The 6,000-nt window shown below is 38.2% G+C and overlaps 1 long non-coding RNA gene across 1 annotated transcript in view; it reads left to right on the forward strand.

Moving 5' to 3' along the window:
• The window catches only part of LOC136982972 (uncharacterized), a 70,810-nt gene extending 65,110 nt beyond the window's left edge, over positions 1 to 5,700 (forward strand). Inside the window, exon 6 of the long non-coding RNA XR_010881957.1 lies at positions 4,924 to 5,700. This is a non-coding gene — a long non-coding RNA (uncharacterized lncRNA). The remainder of the gene's footprint in view (positions 1 to 4,923) is intronic.
• Positions 5,701 to 6,000: the final 300 nt, after the last annotated feature.

A 6,000-nucleotide genomic window follows, 5' to 3' on the forward strand; every position in this document is an offset into this window, starting at 1 on the left:
GAACTTAAAAGTCTTTTTTTGTTTTCCACGGAATCAGTTGACCAGATCCTGTTGCTACTCTTGTAACTGGGGAAGTTTATAGAGTGGCCAGTTGTTGAGTTTTCTACCGACCAATCAACTAAGGACATTAGGCTAGAACGAATGGAAACCGTGCTGCAAGTGGTAATGTCCGATACGCCCGGGGTGAAGAGGTTACTCTCCAATACTTGGACAGGTGTTTGTTTTCACAGGAATGATCCGCTGCGTCGCCTATGGCTGCGGGCCACGAACACTTCGTGAATCGAATTAAATTACTCGATAATGTTTGCTACTGTCATTTATGAAAACACAAATTAAGTAATTAGCCGAAAATGGAAATCTTTCGTCACTTATACAGTGCGTCTTGCTTGCTTGCCCCTAACCAAGTTTGCAGAAAGCACTAATGTTAATAAAGCAACGGAGAAAAATTGCCGCTGCTTGCCCAAAAACCTCCGAGTTGGATATCTAAGGATGATGTTTATCTAAAGGTATCCGAGTACTGCCACCAAAATGCAATTTCGGATAATTTCTGTTGACATTACGAACAGCAAAGGGCAATGTTTGTCTATTTTAACTTAATTAAGAATAAATGCCTAAAGGCTGTGCCACAAACTCGCCATATACCGCACCAAATCAATATTGATTGTTGTTAATGTATTGACACACATTTTCTGTTAAACTAATAAATTTGCTATTACAATAATCTCCATTTTAGTAACAAATAGTATTCTTGTAATCTAATATTATGCAGGTTTATGCACCATTTATCAACCACTGGACGAACTCGATACGGCTTACGAGATACTTGTCTTTATTGGACAATGCAGTAGTGCATGACTTGCACAACTTCTAAGCTAAATGTCGTGAGACTGAAGTACAAACTGGCTGCACGGGTCAAGGGGTGAAAGTTATTCTATCCGTGATTCACTCACCCCATTACCAACCAGTTTTCTTTCTTTTTTTTTGCTCTAAGGAATTCATCTGTAGATACTTTTATAGATCCCAGTGACTCAACACCCCTCTATCAAGGTGCGGTTTATTAAAAACCCGAACTGCCAAGGTGGTTGTGTATATTTGGTGGGCATTGGTGTACATCAGCCATCCCTCTGTTGCTTGGCAACGGACCGGTGATTCAGTCCCACCTAGAGCGCACGGTCTACCAATGCTGTTCGTTCTAAACAAGAGTAATTTAATTAGACGTAGGGATGGGATGCGAATACTTAGTTGATTGGAAATTATGCTACTGTTGTGTCTTTTCCGATCGATTTGGAAATAGCAAGGTCACCATATGACACACGGTATTGAAAGAATAAATCAATTTTAATAATTTAATTTGATGTGAATGTCAATCTTGATTTCGTCCCTTCAATTAACTAAAATTAACTATTGTTGCTATATTTAATGACTGGTTGGACACATTACGATATTTTCCGATTTATAAATGTTTATTCTTCGCCTTTCCTGATTCAAAAGTTACGCTTTTGACACAAACGTTTACAACTTTTTACCTTCATTTCGTGCTCTAGTTTAAGTTTCTTCGACGAAGATGGAGTGGCTTCTACTTTAACGACGGCTCGTGTAAATATAAATATGAACATCTTTCAATTGCAATACAAACATTAACATTAAAGACTGTCAGATCTTTAAAATTGCCACTAAAAAAAGGAAACCGAACGAATGGCATTACAATCAAGTTGACAATATCGAGGAAGCATGGGTCGGATTTTGCATCAGTTATCATTTATGACGTCTCTCTGTGCAGACAGAGAGTATCTTTATCAAGTCAATGTGGAGACAGTTACACCTTTAGCAGAGTATCTCTTGCATCAACCGAAACGATGTTGCAAGAAGTAGTAGGAAGCGTAAGGCGGAGTTGTAAAGCAAGCCCAAATTAACCCAATGTAAGCCACTTAGTAGAATTCAGCAGGGAAGTGGCACAGAAATCCAATTGACGAAATTGGCAGATTGAGAGGTACGGTGTCCCGTCGTAGACTCTCCGTTATAAAATTAAAGCAGGCGTTCTGCGGGGGGTGTAGACGTGTGGGACATGCGAAGCAACCGGGAATCCAATTTATCTCATGAGCGAGGCTCATCATTCTAATGTAAATTAGGAAAATGCGACACAAAAGTTGCCAAGTAAGACAAGCCCTTCTATTGTTGCCGCGTCAGTCACCAGAGGCGCTGAAGTCGGATAAGTTCCATTGTGGGCCGCCAATAGATGTCGCCATGCAGATGTGAAGAGTCCCGCCAAAGGAAATGAGAACCTTTAGGAGACACAAATGATGCAGTCCCGTCTTCTAATACCTCTTATGCAGATAGCGGAGGTTTGGGGTGAGATAGCAGCCGATTGTTAAAGCTTGCAGTTTACAGGAGAAAAAATTACCTTGTGTTTGTTTAAACAGGACGTTGCAAATCTTACTCCATTATCTAAAGTCTGACGTCCGTCCTTGTTATAAATGACGTCACGGCTTAAAGTTACGTCGCCTCTTTGCAAGGAAATGAGGTTTTTGTCTAAACTACGCCGGAAGGAATTAGTTTTTTGACTTAGTGTGCCCGAAGACGCTTTTGTTTTATGCTGATTTATGATTGCTAATATTTCTCGCCTTAAGAACTTCTTACGTCGCTCGGTCGCCAGCAAACTTCATTCTCCACCCGGCAATATAATTATATCCTTTACTCCCCATTTAGCTAGTCGAAAAATCGAGCATGTGCTTAATAACGGCAGCGGTAGACACGATTTTATTCATTAGAATCCGCTGTATGATGTATTCCCGAACATGTGCGGTGAATTAGCAAGCCAGAATGACGATGTCTCCATAGCAATAATAGCTGTTTTTGTCATAGGCTATTTCATTATCGTCTGTCATGTGATAAATTCACCCAACCCATATGACGTCCGGGACTGTCAGATTGGGGCGAATCTGTCTCATTAACCCCAACTAACTCTCTTTACTTCCCTCGCCTCAGTCAGAACTGAGAGAAAAGCTGTATTAAATTTCCTGATTCATTGTTCCGTCCATCCGAGAGTCGAAGTAACGAGACAGAAAAATGTCCCGCCAGATTACAAATCAATCGTGAAAATTAAAATATATAAATCCTCCGCACGCCATCTATTTTTAACCTTTCTAACAATAAATATGGCTTATGGTTCGATATGCGGGCTGTCCCTCTTCGGAAAACAATAAGCTGAAGCGTAACCCCGACAAGATAAATCTCTAGCATCCCCAGTCTCTGTGGTAGATGTGAAAAATCTCCTCTTTCTTCTAACAGACAGACAAATATTTGTTTTGGCGAGAAAATGACATGGATTTGTGACCTCATCAACCATTTCCATTCCACATCCAGTCCCATAACACCACCGAAGCTATCCTACCGTGCTGTTTTGTCATAAGTAGATCCCTACATATCCCTGCACCTGTCTCTGATTCGGTCATCCAACCCCATCTGTCGAGTGTATAATGGATAGACCTTGTCTCTACCGATCTTACAGAATAAATTAAAAAATTGAAAAATTTCTCACTCCAACATCCGTATCGCGCATCCCGCCTGCATCCTTCATTTACTACTATAATTAGCGGTGGATCCATAATCAGACCGCAAATTAATTCTAATCAATGGAAAATAAGTGAATAATGGCATTGTTTGAATTTGAATTATTGAGAAAATTAACGGCAATCGATTGCACAAAGCGCTCTTTAAACGCCATTTTAACTTGTAGAACAAAGGCGAAAAATGCATCAAAAAATGTCATCGCAATTGCGAATTTAATATCATCTTCAATTCGCAGTTTAATTAAAAATATATTTATATAAAAAATTCTTGTAGAAAGGAAGGGACAAAAACCGATTCCGCATTTATCCCACATTGATTTCTATCTTCAAATATTGACACAGTCGAGTGATAGCGAAAGTACAGTTGACAGTTTAATATCTCTTACAAGTTTCCGGTCAAGATTTAAAGCAATATGTTTTCTGTCCACTAACGGGTCTTTATCGTTAAGAGACTTTACGAGTTTCGTCTTGCAAGGAAAATGACTCGACCGAGAACTGTCATAGCTGCGATCGGGACAATAAGGGAATACAATTCACTACCTACACGGAAACGAAAACTGGTCATTCGGAAAATTGATAACAAGTGCAAATCTGGCATGGGAATTATGTATACCATTTATCGTACGAATATAAAGATCGTACCATTCTCCATTAAATCCGACCCCCCATTTAAAGGGAGAGAGAGACCAGGCTTTGATATGAGAACTACCTCTCTACTTTTATAGCTAAGGAGAGAGAATAGCTAGAACACATAAATATTCCAGGGAGCCTTACACTATCGGTAAGATTTACGGAAGACTGAGAAAAATATCATAAAGACAAGAGCATCTATCTTCTTCCTATCTTTAACTCCCTAACATACTGACATCTCAGGCCCCAGATCAGTTGCATGGGTTTCTCCACTCCGCGCTCGGAGCTTAATGTCTCGCTGGTTCCTTCTCAATTTATCACGTCCTACTTGTTCCCGGCATTTTAGTTTCCCTTGTTCTTTTTCCACCCCCTTTACTCTTTATAGATAGATTTTTTTTCCGCTCCTTCTTTCCGTGCACGCCAATCTCCAGTTTGACGTTTAGCCCCACATATGCTCTATTGTTTTACTTATGGACCGACTACCGAAATTTCTTTAAATAAATCGAAAATGTCAAAAATTCCCCGGATTTTTCCCGTCTAAAATAACTTTCCAAGATATATTTTTTGTTTTCTTTTATGTCGAGGATATGTATTATTTATTATTTAAAAAATAATAGTGTATAACAGCTTATCGAGCGATAAGAATAGGAGTAGAAAGTGAAAATCACCATATTTAAATATATCTTTTTTAAAAAACAAAATCGGATCAATTTTTTTCTTATAGAATATATCAGCATAGACAAACAGATTCTACATAATCAGCCAAGTGAACACATCATATTTACCGAGGCTGTCAACTCATCTAAGTCCAGAGCAGTATAACGATGAGAAACTAGGAGGAGCCATGACCAAATGTCAATAAGAAGAGAAGGAGGGGAAAAAAAAGACTAAAGAAAAAACTCCAGAAAAGAGAAAGCCACACTTCTACACGGTTGGCCTAACAAAGTCTAAAAGCGTCGGCATCGGAAGCTTTCAGGGTCTTGTGCACTTTGGCCAGACCCACGGTGCTCTGTGTTGACATAAAATTCAATTTCAGCCACACGCAGAAGTGAAGAACTCTGTTCGTCTAGGATCATTCTTTAATTCCTTGCTTCTCACGGACCGCAAGAGACACCAAAATCGTATGGACGGAGGTTGTGACTGTACGTGACCCGTGAGAGGGTCAGATTACGTGCTGAGAATAGCAGAAGCTGCTTTATCATACGGTAGTTTCCAACGATTGTTCCTGTCAATACAAATTATGTTTGAAGAAAGCTCTCTTTTTTCCATATACCAAGAGTGAAATGCGCATTTTCTCCAATAGAAATGGAAATTTTTGTTTGCAGCTTCCGGTTTGAATGGCAAATCTCGCTCTTGCACTTCAAACTCTTTGCTGCCTCGTTAAAGATGTAATCGAGTTAATGAACTAATTAACGATTAAATCTTATAATAAAGGCGATCATCCGTTTACAGAAATAAATAAGATAAAAACTGTAGAAAATTAAATATTTTATTATTTAAATTCGATTATTCTCTTAAATCTTCGACCAAAGATCGATCCCGAAACATCGAATCTCTTCGACCATTTAAACTTAAAAATTATACATAAAATATTGACAAGTAAAGCAATTTTTGACTTTAATAAATATTATATTAAGAAATTGCCTTCAAATAAATATTAATATTTAATTTTTAATACTTTCTATAAAAATACATTTCACTCATTTTATTCTTTAAAATCTTATTCAATTTCAATATAATCGAATTATTTAGCGGAAAATAAAGTCTTTAATCCGTTAATTAATTAATTTATATTAATTAA

The sequence above is a fragment of the Centruroides vittatus genome, unplaced genomic scaffold (genome assembly GCF_030686945.1).
Source record: "Centruroides vittatus isolate TY-2023 unplaced genomic scaffold, ASM3068694v2 contig_875, whole genome shotgun sequence".
NCBI lineage: Eukaryota > Metazoa > Arthropoda > Arachnida > Scorpiones > Buthidae > Centruroides > Centruroides vittatus.